Source organism: Capsicum annuum, unplaced genomic scaffold (assembly GCF_002878395.1).
Source record: "Capsicum annuum cultivar UCD-10X-F1 unplaced genomic scaffold, UCD10Xv1.1 ctg998, whole genome shotgun sequence".
Classification (NCBI taxonomy): Eukaryota; Viridiplantae; Streptophyta; class Magnoliopsida; order Solanales; family Solanaceae; genus Capsicum; species Capsicum annuum.
Window position 1 is genome coordinate 2,438,027 of NW_025896076.1, and position 14,823 is coordinate 2,452,849.

Consider the following 14,823-nt stretch of genomic DNA (forward strand, 5'->3'; position numbering starts at 1 on the left):
ACCCAAACCTTTTTTATCCAGTGAATGATGAAATAGAAGTTATAATCCTTGCCTTATTCTTTTTATCTTCTGCTCACTGAGATAAATTGTTCTTACATGTGTTCCGTGTCATCATTTGGGGATGAATGATCCCAAGAGGGGTTAATGTAACACCCCAAAAAAATCTTCTACATGGTATCTGTAATACCCTGATTTTCTGAACCGGAATGCTACATGATGCTTATGATCTCGAAGGACCACAAGCTAATCCATGACTGATATTTGTACCTGTACACTGCAATATGTGTCGTAATAATGCAGAAAACATGAACATGTAGGCCATAAGGTTCAACTGAATAAAGAATCTGATAAAATAACATCCATATGGGTGAAAGATACCCAAAACGACTGAAAACTGAATGAAATCTGAACTAAATCTGAAAGCCTCTAAACATTGTCTGAATAAAGAGTTAAAGGAATATGTCTCTAACTAAATCTGTAAACTGATAGCTAACTATCATAATAAATGAATAAATCAAATCATATCGTCCTCGAAGGAAAAGGACTCACTAGAACTCTGTATACTGGAATGCGACTACTACTGCTGGTCTAGAACTCATGTCTCTAAACCTATGGTGTAACATAAAGAGGAACCACCATAGCGTGAATGTGTCAGTACAACTGGAGCACTGAGTATACGAGTGAGGTAAGCTGAACATAAATAGGGTTACATGCATGAACAATGCTAACTAACTGACTGATATGAACATGAGAGTGCATACATGCATACATAGAAACTGAGATCACAAATGCGTGATAGCTAAATCTGTACGCTAATACATAGTTTATTGATAATTGACCATGACTGATACTGTAGTGATGAATATTTTACTGATAACTGGCCATGACTGATACTGTAATGCTAAATACATGGGTGACTGTGTCTGATAGTCCTGGTATATTGATATCTGAAGAACTATCTGAGTTCTTTTACTGAGACTTAGCCAAAAACTGTGGGAGGTAGTTGTTTAATCGACATGCCTCAATAATGCATATAGCTAAGTTGGGGTCCAATCTCTGCCCCGACTAGAGGGGAGTCAATACCGCGACACTGGTAAGTCAGTTGTGAGTGACCCTCAACTAGAAAGTACTCAAATGAGAATAGTGGGAACCCTAAACTGATAGTTTAAGCCACCTCATCAACCCTAGTCTGAAAGGTTAAGATGTCTCAACCTACACTGGCTACGTAGTTCTGGAACACAAGGATGACTGCTAACAGTCACACCTTAAACTGGCAAATGAGTTCCCATCCTTGGGTTCACACAGTGCTAACTTTTACTCTTATATAAAGAGACCAAACATAATTTAACTGACTGTACATGGACTGAATAATTGACATTCGTTGACTGACGAAATAGTACTACTCTCTTAGAATTTGCTGATATCATGAGATTTCTGAGGTTTCTTGAGTTATATGACTGACTGAGCTTTATAAATTATGGATTGACCGAGATGATCGTTACAACATGACATTTCTCTAGGCGCACATCTATGTTTTTTGGGTACGAATATCCCCAAGACTTAGTGGAAGGCAACTGACACACATGACATGACTTGATCACAAGATTTGGGTCCACAATTCATAATATCGTACATAAGGAATTTCATACTAAGCATGGTTATCAACAACGTATTGCATGGAAAGGATTTTATGTCACATGAAAGTACTTGCACAACCTTAATATAATGTTCATTGCATAATTATACTAGAAACACATATTAATAGCGTGGAAGTTCATGTGGAATCATCATAAGAGTTGACATAGCTGGTCATTTAAATTCTATGGGGTCATTGGAACATGATTCTTAGCATTCTAGGCATTTTAGCAAACACCTTGCATGCACACTTTGGGGCATAGGTTTTCTCAACAATTTTAATCATCTTGAACCACCAAAATTCATGGGTTTTAACTACAAGCATGTATACATCATGGAAGTCGACTTAAATTAATTTCTTGAATCTTAAAAAGTGATCATTTACATGAACAAGGAAATCAAAGTTTCTCATTAAAAAGCATGGTTCTTGAACTCTATGAATAAAAGGGGTCCATAGATGAACGCTACGCATACCTGACTCAGGTTTCTTGACGTTTTTAAACTTGAGGCGTTTGAAATCCTTTGATTCTTAAAGAGGATTAGGTCTTGTTCTTGGAGATTAAATATAGAGAGAAACCCTAGTTTTTATTTGTGAAATAATAATGAGAATAATGGCTGAATTCGTACTTATGTGGGTATATGTAGGCTAGTGATAATTGACCAAAAAAACCCTATTAAAATGACCTGGAAATAAACTGAACGTGGCGTGTGACGGTCAGACTAACGGCCCATCAGTCGTGGACCAAAAATGGGGTTCACTAGATAAGATTTGACGACATAGATGACGGTTCGTCAACTCATCCGTCAGTCCTTATCCAGTACGCCGCTCAACTGCCTTGGCTGTGATGGTCAAAGTTGCAGTCAGTCACTTATGTGGCGGCCCATCAGCTTGGCCATCATACCTGGGCATTTCAGATAGATCCAAGTAAAACGTCCATAACTTCCTCGTCTGATGTCGGATTTGGACAAAATTGGTATCGTTGAAAAGCTAACTCAATTTCCTACATGATAGGAAGTGAAAATCTCAAAAATATTATGTGTACAAATAGAGGTTTAAATTTCAAAGTAAGTCCTAGCATCCTAGAGATGATTTCTAGCTAAGAAAAAGGTACGGGTAATACAATATCTCTCCCTTGAGAACATTCATCCTCGAGTGGAACTGACTGAGAGGGGAACAATAATCAAAACATGAGTATCTGGAATATGATCTTATGAATGACAAACTGAATGCATTATACTGAACATGCATATCTGATGCATGTGTAACTGATTCATGAATGTATGACTTGGGTTCTCGCAATGAGAATGCATATCTTCAAGAGTCTGAATGGTCCTCTCCGCTTAGCTATCTATCAGAGGATGAAACACGTTACTGAGATGGACTTGTGTACCAAGACCCTTTTGGAATATTTTCTAAAAGTGAGAGGTGAACTGTGTACCTCTGTATAAGATGATAGATAATGGAATACCAAGTAATCTGACCAACTCTCTGATATAGAGTTTGGCTGAATAAGAGGTATGAACTGGAAGGAAATGAGCTGACTTTGTCATTCTGTCTACAATAGCCCAAACTGAATCATATTGATGACGAGTTCTAGGCAAACCCATCACGAAGTCCATGTTCACTTCTTCCCACTTACAAGTAGGAATGGTGAACTCCTACATGGACCTACTAGGTTTTTGATACTCTATCTTAACCTGCTGACATGTAGAACACATGGTTTTTGATACTCTATCTTAACCTGCTGACATGTAGAGCACTTACCCATAAACTCTATAACATCTCTTTTCATCCTACTCCACCAATAGATCTCCTGCAAGTCGTGGTACATCTTAGTGGCCCCTGGATGAATAGAGTATCGTGCACTATGCGCTTCTACAAGAATTCGCTGCCCGAAGCCATCTACATCTGGAACACACAAACAACCCTGACAATGAAGAACCCTTGGGAGAAAACCTCAACTTTCTAATTCTGAACTAACTCTTTTAGCTTGACTAGGCTGGGATCCCTGTCTTGCTTTTCTTTCACCTCAGAAACTACAGATGACTCTGAACTACTCTGAATACATACACCACTCTCTGAAGAGTCAACTAAGAGAACACCTAGTCTGGCAAGCTGATAGATTTCCTGGGCTATATTTTTCTTGCTATCCTTAACATGAGAAACACTATCCATGGAGAGTCTACTGAGAGCATCGGCTATAACGTTGGCCTTTCCCAGGTGATAAAGAACACTCAGGTCATAATCCTTTAAGAGCTCTAACTACCTTCTCTGATGAAGATTGAGATCTTTCTGAGAAAAGACATACTGGAGACTATTATTATCTATGAAGACTTCTACATGAACTCGGTATAAATAATTCCTCCAAATCTTTAAGGCAAATACTATGGCTGCTAACTTAAGATCATGAGTAGGATAATTCTTCTCATGGGGATTTAGCTGTCTGGAGACGTAGGCTATGACCTTACCATGCTGCATGAGGACACAACCTAAACGCACTCTGGATGCATCACAATAGACTATAAAATTGTCTGAACCATCTGGAAGAGTTAGAACTGGGGCTGAGGTAAGTCGAGTCTTGAACTCTTAAAAGCTTTTCTCAGAAGAATTTGACCACTAAAACTTAACCTTCTTCTGAGTTAATCTGGACATAGGAGAAGCAATAGAAGAAAATCCCTCGACAAAGCATCTGTAATAGGAAACCAAACCCAGGAAACTCCTGATATCAGAGGAAGAGACAAGGGCAAAGCCAGTTTCTTACAGCTTCGGTCTTCTGAGGATCTCATCTAATTTCATCATCGAAAATAATATGGCCAAGGAGTACTACTGATCTTAGCGAAAATTTGCACTTACTAAACTTGGCGAACAACTAATGATCTCTGAGAGTCTGAAGAACAATTCTGAGATGGTCTGAATGATCACGCTCTATGCGAGAATATACCAGAATATCAGTATTGCTTGAACACCCGATTCATCAAGTCCATGAAAGCTGTAGGGGCATTGGTAATACCAAAGGACATGACTAGAAATTTGAAGTGACCATACCAAGTACGGAAAGCTGTCTTCGAGATGTCACATTCTCTAACTTTGAGCTCATGTTAGCCTGATCTGAGGTCTATCTTAGAGAAATAACTGGCACCCCAAATTTGGTCAAACAATTCATCTATCCTGAGAAGCGGATACCTGTTCTTGACTGTGACTTTGTTAAGCTAACGATAATCAATACACATACTGAGAGAAACGTCTTTCTTGCACATGAATAAGACTATTGTACCCCATGGGGATATACTGGGCCTAATGAATCCCTTATCTAAGATATCCTTCAACTGATCAGTTCCTTGAGTTCTGTTGGTTCCATTCTATATGGCAGAATAGAAATAGGCTGAGTATCTGGGAGAAGGTCTATGCCGAAGTCTATTTCCATTTCAGGAGAAATGCCTGGAATATCTTCGAGAAAGACATCTGAATATTGATTAACCATATGGACTGATTCAAGACTGGGAGATTTGGAACTGGACTTCTTTAGATGCACGAGATGATACATACACCTCTTTGAAATCATTCTGCTTGCTTGAAGGTAGGAAACAAGCTGACCCCTAAAATATGTACTACCCTTCCACTCTAGGACGGTCTCATTCAGGAACTAAAATTGAACTATCTGGGTTTTGCAATAGACTGTGGCATAGCAAGAATGAAGGCAATCCATGCTGAGAATGACAGCAAAATCAGTCATTTCTAATTTGACTAAATCTGCTGACGTGGATTTTTGAAATATCATAATCGGGCAGTTCTTCTATACCCTCCAAGCCATAATGGTTTTATCTACTGGGGTAGAGACTGAAAAGGGCTCTGCTAAAATTTTGGGACTAATTCGGAAATCGCCTGTTGTGTAAGGAGTAACAAAAAAAAAAGGTTGCACCATGATCTAGCAAAGCGTAAACATGAACATGTAAAATCGATAACGTACCAGTAATGACATCAGGAGAATTTTCCTAATCCAGTCGAGTCTGAAGAGCATAGAGTCTATTTGGGCATTGCCCACTGGTAGCACTGGAAGTGGCACCCTGTAGGTTCGAGCGATTGAACTGAGCTGTGGAACAGTTTTGATAACCCTGATAACTGAACTGAGGACAATCTCTGACTCTATGCCCTGGCTTCCCACAACAAAAAAAAACATCACTACCAGCTCTACAAATACCCTGGTGGTTCTTACCATAAGATTTACATAGGGGATTAGTTCGGGCATTGCTAACACTGCCCTGAGATTTAAAGTCGGGTACTCTATCTCTAAACTTAGGAGCTGGAGCACTGGCTGAAGAATGACTTAGGATGAAATTGGGAATGATTTTCTCCCTCTGATTTAGGCTGAGCAAAACTAAAACTGCCTGATCTTGCTCTTTTATTCTGCCTCTCCCTAGCCCTAACCTTTTGCTCCTCTATTTTCTGAGTATAGGTCATGAGCCTGGCTAAAGTCATATCACTGTTCAGCATTGCAGATCTACACTCATTTACCACCCTATCATTCACTCCTAACACGAACTTGCTCATCTTAGCCCTATTGTCTGCAACCACATGAGGGGCATATTTAGAAAGCTGAGTAAATCTGAGAGAACCGTCATATTTCCCTACCTGAAGTTGATAAACTCAAGAACTTTGTCCTCCCTCAGCTCTTGCGGAAAAAATCTGTCTAAGAAATCCTTGACAAATTCTTCCTACTCTATTAAACCTGCATCCTCTAAACTCTCACACTTTCACTGTTTGTACCAAGTATGAGCAACTTCTTATAACTAGTATGCGGCTAAATCGGCACTCTGAACAAAAGTAACTCCCATGATGTCAATGACCTTCTGAACTTGGTCAATGAATTCCTAAGAGTCTTCATCAGACTTAGACCCGAAGAAAGATGGAGGGTTCATTCGAGTGAAGTCCTGAATTTAGTTGCTACAGAATTGGCCACTGGATTGGCTAGAATAACTGGTGGCCATTCATTCTGTGCAGCCACGGACTGAGCAAGTGTTATGAATGTGAATCTAAACTCTGCATGAGAAACATGCTCGCCCAAAGGGTCTTCGAGCTGAGGAACTGGCTTGTTTCTTCTCTTTGGAGGCATATTCTGGAATAAAAGAAGAACGAATTAGACTGAGAGTTTAACTTGAGATTATGCTCACTAGCACGACATGAATAATAAAAGAAGGGAAACGATTCCTAAAACATCTTATACCCTCCTGTACATAAATATGGCGCGTAACACACCCATGCACAAGACTCTACTAGATGTGACTTTAAGACTTCCTAGGACTCTATTAAACCTTAGGCTCTCATACCAAGATTGTAAGGCCTTGATTTTCTCAACTAGAATGCTACATGGTGCTTATGGCCCTGAAGGACTACAAGCTAACCCATGACTGATATCTGTTCCTATACACTATAATATATATCATAATAATATGAAAAACATAAATATGTAGGCCATAAGGTTCAACTGAATAAAGAATATGGTAAAATAACACCCATATGGGTGAAAGATATCGAAAATGACTGAAAACTGAATCAAATCTGAACTAAATCTTAAAGCCTCTAAACACTGTCTAAATAAGGAATTGAAGGAACATGTCTCCAACTAACTCCATAAACTGATAGCTAACTAAAATAATAAATGAATAAATCAAATCATATCGTCCTCGAATAAAGAGGACTCACTGCAACTCTGTATAGTGGAATGCGACTGCTGCTGTTGGTCTGGAACTCATGTCTCCGAACCTAAGGTCTAACATAAAGAGGAAGCACCATAGCATGAATGCATCAGTACAACTGGAGTACTGAGTATATGAGTGAGGTTGGATAAACATAAATAGGGTTACATGCATGAACAGTGGTAAATAGCTGACTGATATGAACATAAGAGTGCATACATGCATACATAGAAACTGAGATTGTGAATGCATGATAGCTAAATCTGTATGCTAATACATAGTTTACTGATAACTGATCATGACTGATACTATAGTGCTGAATACATGGGTAACTGTGTCTGATAGTCCTGGTATACTAATATCTGAAGAACTATCTGAGTTCTTTTACTGAGACTGAGCCTAAAACTATGGAAGGTAGTTTTTTAACTAACATGCCACAATAATGCATATAGCTAAGTTAGGGTCTAATCTCTGTCCCGACTGAAGGGGTATGAATACCGTACCACTGGTAAGGACAGTTGTGAGTGACCCTCAACTGGCAAGTACTCATATGAGAATAGTGGGAACCTTAAACTAATAGGTTAAGCCACCTCATCAACCCTAGTCTAATAGTTTAAGATGTGTCAACCTACGCTGGCTACGTAGTTCTGGAATACAAGGATGACTGCTAATAATCACACCTTAAACTGGTAGGTGAGTTTCCATCCTTGGGTTCACTCGGTGCTAACTTCTACTCCCATCAGAAGAAACTGAACATGATTTATCTAACTGTACATAGATTGAATAACTGACATCTATTGACTGACGAAATAGTACTACTCTCTGAGAATTTGCTGAGATCATGAGATTTCTGAGGTTTCCTGAGTCATATGAATGACTAAGTTCTATCGATTGTGGATTGACCGAGATGATTGTGACGACATGACATGGATCTACGAACATAGCTATGTTTTGTGGGTATGAATACCCCCAAGACTCAATGGAAGGCAATTGACACACATAACATGACTTGATCACAAGATTTGAGTCTTCAATTTATAATATCGTACATAAGGGATTACATACTAAGCATGGTTATCAATAACGTATTGCATGTAAAGGATTTCATGCCACATAGAAGTACTTGCACAACCTTAATATCATGTTCATTGCATAATTATACTAGCAACACATATCAATAGCATGGAAGTTCATATGGAATCATCTTAAGAGTTGACATAGATGGTCATTTAAATACTTTGGGGTCATGGGAACATGATTTTTATCATTCTAGGAATTTTAACAAACACCTTGCATGCAACTTTGGGGCATAGGTTTTCTCAACAAGTTTAATCATCTTGAACTACCCAAATTCATGGGTTTTAACTACAAACATGCATACATCATGGAAGTTAACTTAAATTAATATCTTGAAGCTTAAACAATGATCATTTACACGAACAACATCACATAACAATAAGGAAATCAAAGTTTCTCATTTAAAAGCATGGTTCTTGAACTCTATGAACGAAAGGGGTCCATAGATGAACACTACGCATACCTGACTCAGGGTTCTTGACGTTTTTGAAATTGAAGGGTTTGAAATCCTTTGATTCTTGAAGAGGATTGGGTCTTGTTCTTATATATTAAATATAGAGAGAAACCTTAGTTTTTGTTTGTGAAATAATAATTAGCATAATGGCTGAATTCGGACTTATCTGGGTATATGTAGGCGAGTGGCAATTGATCAAAATAACCTTGTTAAAATGACCTAGAAATAAACTAAATTTGTCATGTGATGGTCCGTCAAACACTTTACGGTCTATCACTTAGCCCATCAGAGGTGGACCAGAAATGGGGTACACTAGATAAGAGTTGACGGCATGGATGATGATCCATCACAACTTTGATGGTCTATCAACTCGTCCGTCAGTCCTTATCCAGTACATGGCTCAACAGCCTTGGCTATGACAGTCAAAGTGGTGGTCCATCACTTATGTCGTGGTCCATCAACTTGGCCATCATACCTAGGCGTTTCTGGCAATTCCAAGTAAAACGTCCATAACTTCCTCGTCTGATGTCAGATTTGGACAAAATTGGTACCTTTTGAAAGCTAACTCAATTTCCCATGTGATAGGAAGTGAAAAACTAAAAAATAAAACGTGTACAAACATAGGTTTATATTTTGAAGTAATTCCTAGCATCCTTGAGATGATTTCTAGCTAGGAAAAAGGCATGGGTATTATAGTATCTCACCTAGTAGAATGTTAAAGAGGCTAGCAACTTGAAAATTTCCTAAGTGTCAAAAGGACTAAGTCATATTTTAAGCTCCTAAACATGTTTGATCTCTAGATTAATTTTTCCAATCTTGAGATATGGATTTTTAAGTTATTTTATGTTTTGCGGAGTAAAAGGGATGTATCGGGAAAATTTCATATTTTTCGAATAGTATTAGAGGTGAAATTAGATGTTGGAAATAGTGAACCAACGTGAAGTCGATGGGCCGTGTTGATGAATGCATCGATGAAAAAGTAAACCAACGCGATATCGACGGGTTCCGTCGGTGCCAAGTTCGTGATTTCTTTTAAAATTTCAGCTCAAGAGGGGTAATTAGTCAATTCCCCTCATCTAAAATCTGTCTTAACACAAAATAAAATCATTTTTAGGGAAAAATACATCATAAACCTCTTACAATCTCTCAAATCAAAAGCCCTAGTCTCTTCCCCTAAGATCAAGAGTTTATCTTTGAAGTCGAGAATTTTAAGAACTTAAGAAAAATTTGGATTCCACCCTTCCTCCGAAGTGATCTAAGGTATGTCGGTTTTTTTAAAAACAATATGGGCATAAGGAAATTGTTTCAATACCATTTAAATGTTGTAAGATCATGTATTTGTGAAGCTTTTTAGAAATATATATACAATCTTGTATTATGAATTCTTTAATGATATTACTGTATTGGTCTTGAGGCCTTTCCCCTAAATTTATTTGTACTCGTATATATGTATGTATGGAATATGGTTTGAATATTTAATTAAGATAATGAACATATGGAATCCCTCTCTCGCTATGATTTCCCAGTCTTTTCATATGATATGGATTATTTTGAATACATCTTGAGAAGCATGATACAAATGTATTGATTATTGCTTATGATTTGACTATAGTTTTGAATTGAAGAGAGGGGCTTTTACATGTTGATAAATTTTGAAAATAAATAATGAAGAATTGCAAGGTTTGTCAAAAATACATGACCACCACATGTTTTGTTGAAATGTTGGAAAGAGGAATTCATTGCAAAATTTGACAAATGTTTTGAAGTATGAATCTTCTTTAATTGTTTGAAGTATGGTGGTCCAAACTTTATTTTTCAAAGAAGAGATTATATTATGATATTTTATGGATTAGAGATTCTACTTTCAAGTCAATGGTATGACAATAATATATAAGTGAATGCCATAATAGAGTAAGAGTTTCAACTTGATTTCAGAGAATATGTCTTAAAGAGCTAAAAATGGGCTTAAAAAGGGTTAAGTGGTTGCCCGAAGAAGGCTTGATTTTAAATAACTCCTAGTCCAAAGTTGTATTTTGGTGATAGAGGTTTCATTACATCCCCAAGTGGGATTATACACTGTCCTAGTGCCCTGTGGCGTATCAGAGACAGAGACTCCAATTCTTGCGGCAAACTTGAGTTGGGGGCTTGGCTGCCGAGCCAAGGGTAGATTCCATATAACCATGGAATTTCAGAGTTGTAGGGTATACCAGATAGCTCAGAAGTAATGAAAAGTATAGAGTTACATTTACAAGATTGTTTTAAGAATATTTGAGATAGCCCATGTATTTTTTACTATTTCATGCATAATGTTTTATGACTTGATCTCACCTATGTTATATATGTATAACTTCATTCTTTTGGATTGCTCTAAGTACCAGTACAATTGTATTGACCCCCTATATTTCAGGGTTTGAGGCTCAGTCTAGAGGTCTTGCTAAGCTATCAAGTTTTTCAGAAAGAAGTGAAGTATGCAGTTGATGAGCCTTCTTTATTCCGGAAGGCCTATTTCTTTTAAGATACTTGTCATTTACTTTGGTTTAGGTCTGCTAGAGGCCTTGTCCTAGTTTAAGACAGTTTGATAATTTCATATGTAATAGAGATTTTGCAGACTGGAACAGATGTTGTAGAGTTGTTGATTTACTTATTTCAAAAATGGTAAACCAAACTCAGAGTATTACCATGATTTCGTTTGTTATATTCCACATCTTTTTTTCATAATTATTATGAGTGGTGTTCTTGAGTACCAGACAGGAAGGGGTGCCAGAGCCTACATGATACGGGATGCTCGTCGCGGCCGGGGTCTCAACTCGTGTCGTGACACTTACTCTGGGCTAAAATTAAGCCCTAGGCTAAATTGGGGATTTGGATGCAAACAATAAAATTCAAGCATGATTTCATGGAATTCTTTCCTTAATCTTGAAGATAATCGCGATACAAGATGATAATTAGGCTCCCAAGTCACCCCCTACCCCATTACCAATTTTGTGTTATTACACTCATTTTGGGGTTCCTAGGTCTAAATAGTGAAGGGGATATGCCTGAAATGCTTCATGGGACCTTTATATATCCCCTATAAGTTGTCAGGTGCCACTGTCGCGGTCACATCGGTCGTGATCGTGCTCCCACGATCGTGGTTGCACCAGATGACAGCAAACTGAAAAATAAGTTTTTGATACTCCGAACTCATCCGAAATACAAATAACATGATCCAATAGTGAATTTTGAGTGTAAATAACATTTCAAATCCATTGGAATTATCAAAACTTTCATAGGAGATCGTTTAGGCAAAAAGTGGGGACCACACCTATACTTTTATCAATTATCATAAAATCTGCTCAATAGCTCAATATAACTTTGGGAGCCTTGGGACACGAACCAAGGGATTCCCTTGCATAAATTTGATATTTCAGACGAGATGGCAAAGTTGGATTTTCCATTTGAGGTTGTTTCGACTAAATGTGGGTCTCACACCCATTCTTTCCAATTTTCCACTTTCCGTCTAATAGGACAAAATGAGCTCGAGTTTATTGGAACCCGAACCAAATATCTACCTAGACTAATATCGATATTTCAAATCTCCTGGCCCAGTCAAAATTTCCATCTGAGATTGTTTTGCTGAAGTTTTTGCCCGGTGGCCATTTGGAACTAGCGAAGACTTCAAAACTGAGAATTTGCTTTAAAAACCAAATGAACTACCCGGTAACCGAACCGTTAGTCCCATCAAGTCAGAAATGACTTGGGGCAACTATGGAGTAGCTTAAATAATGAAGATAAGTATAAATATGGAAAATGACCTAAAGGGTCATTACAATATCCACTAGTAAAAGGACTTTCGTCCCCGAAAGTCAATGAATAGAAAGAAGCTCAAAAGCTCAAAAGGATAAGGTATTGGGCCACATGTTCCAAGGATGACTACCCAAATAACCTAAACGCAGAGAAAACACTTCTATGGGATTTCACCACAGGTATCCCTTTTTCAATAAACTCTCTTATTGTACTTCCAAAATAGCCAACTCAACTTAACCACTAACTGTCCTCCAACATTACTGAAAAAGTTGATGCATGCATAGTTGAATCACATCACACTAATACCATCTCTATATCCACATAAATCAACAATGGCTTATCTAATCCCAAAGTAAACCAAGACATAAGTTTTAAAACTGACTCCAAATCCAAAAATAATATTCCTTTACAATTTTTGCACCCGCTGTCTACCCCAAACCAGGTGGAAAAGCACCTAAGTCTCGTCCACAAAGTCTCATCACAGAGAACTCAAAGAACTGAAGTGGATCCATTGAAAATCTATAAGGCAAACATAAGAATAATCTTATAAGGCTCTATCTGGGCATACAAATAGAGATAATCACGGAATATAATTTATGACAATGTTGTAACCAGTTCAGGTGAAAATTAAACTAAAATTTTAAAATCCAAGGTATAACTAATCATTACTAAATATTCAACTCTAGGATGTCTCATCCACCGAGAATATAGCCATACCGAATCCAACTCTAGAATATTACTCCCACTGAGTAAATCATCAAAAATTCTTTAAGAAAACTGAAACTCGAGGTCAAAACTGAAATAACCAATATGGGGGCCCATGGGCTATCATCTAAACATTTATTAACTATAATACAACCGAAGTCCAGAAGACCGAATCGGCAGTCATCTAGTAGGCTCAACCAACCTATAAATGAAATTTGAACAAGGACAAGACTATAACAAAAGTTGCATTCAAGTTCTACAACAACAAGATGAAATCTCAATATCAATGTTGAACTGCTCGGTCTCAAATATCAAAATTAAAACTAACCAGAAGTAAGAATTAATGCTCCACATTTATCATACTTCCAAGTTGCCATTCAAAGGAGTCAAATTCGAGATTGAGCCAATAAGGCTATATCAATGTCAACTATCTCAAATCGACTCTAATATCCAAGATCAACCATACCAAGCCACAGTTGAGACATATCTGGAGAGTAACATCACCACTGACTGATAATCACAAACAACCAATGCTATATCAACTGAAGGGAACAGAATATCATAACAAATAGAACTCATCAAAAGCACAAATCATTAGCTGAAAATGCATATAACCCACTCCATATCTGCTGAAGGGAATGAACTATCCTAACATACTCAAAAACTTCCCAAGGCTTAAAATCCCACTAGAAATGGCAAAAACTCTAGAAATTCAGAAAAATGCAACATAAGTCGGAAACTAACCAATCTAATACTCCATCTAGGCGAAGAAATAGCTACAGACTCATACCATTTAGGTAAATCACTCCACCAATCATCACTAGGACAAGAGAACACTGAAATGGGGATTTCCTAAATCAACCTAAGAACAACATCATTGAAGAAGAAATACCAATCTCAAAACCAAGGTCAAAGTCAAAACCACCACCAAAGAACCAACAACTCAATCTAAAGAGTTTCTAATTTGCCAACTTAAGAAGCGATCCTAGGAAAGGCCTCCTACTTTCTGCTCTCTTACACCACTCAAGATAAAACTATATCCCAGTAACAAAGGAGTGCCTAACCTCCGTACTAACAACAGGGAAAACTATCCCAAGGGAACAATCCCAACATACCTATGAGATGAATCCACGATATCTCAACATCAACATCAAAATCACTATCAGATTAAAAAACAACCATAATTGAAGAATGGACCTGACCTCAGACTGGTCTACTTAACAAATGGGTTATATCTAAAGGGATAACAAAAATAAAATCATTTAAAAACTAAGAGGCAAGTCTCACGATCTTAAACTCAAAAATAGTCAACATAACTAAATTGCCTACTCAAAATCTACAAAAACCATCGAAGGTCACTTACCTTCGATAGGACAACACATCTTAGAATCAATCTAATACAGCCAACCAAGAGGGAACACATTCAACCTCACCACGCTCGGGGAAATAAATCAGTAAGTTGGGCTATACCT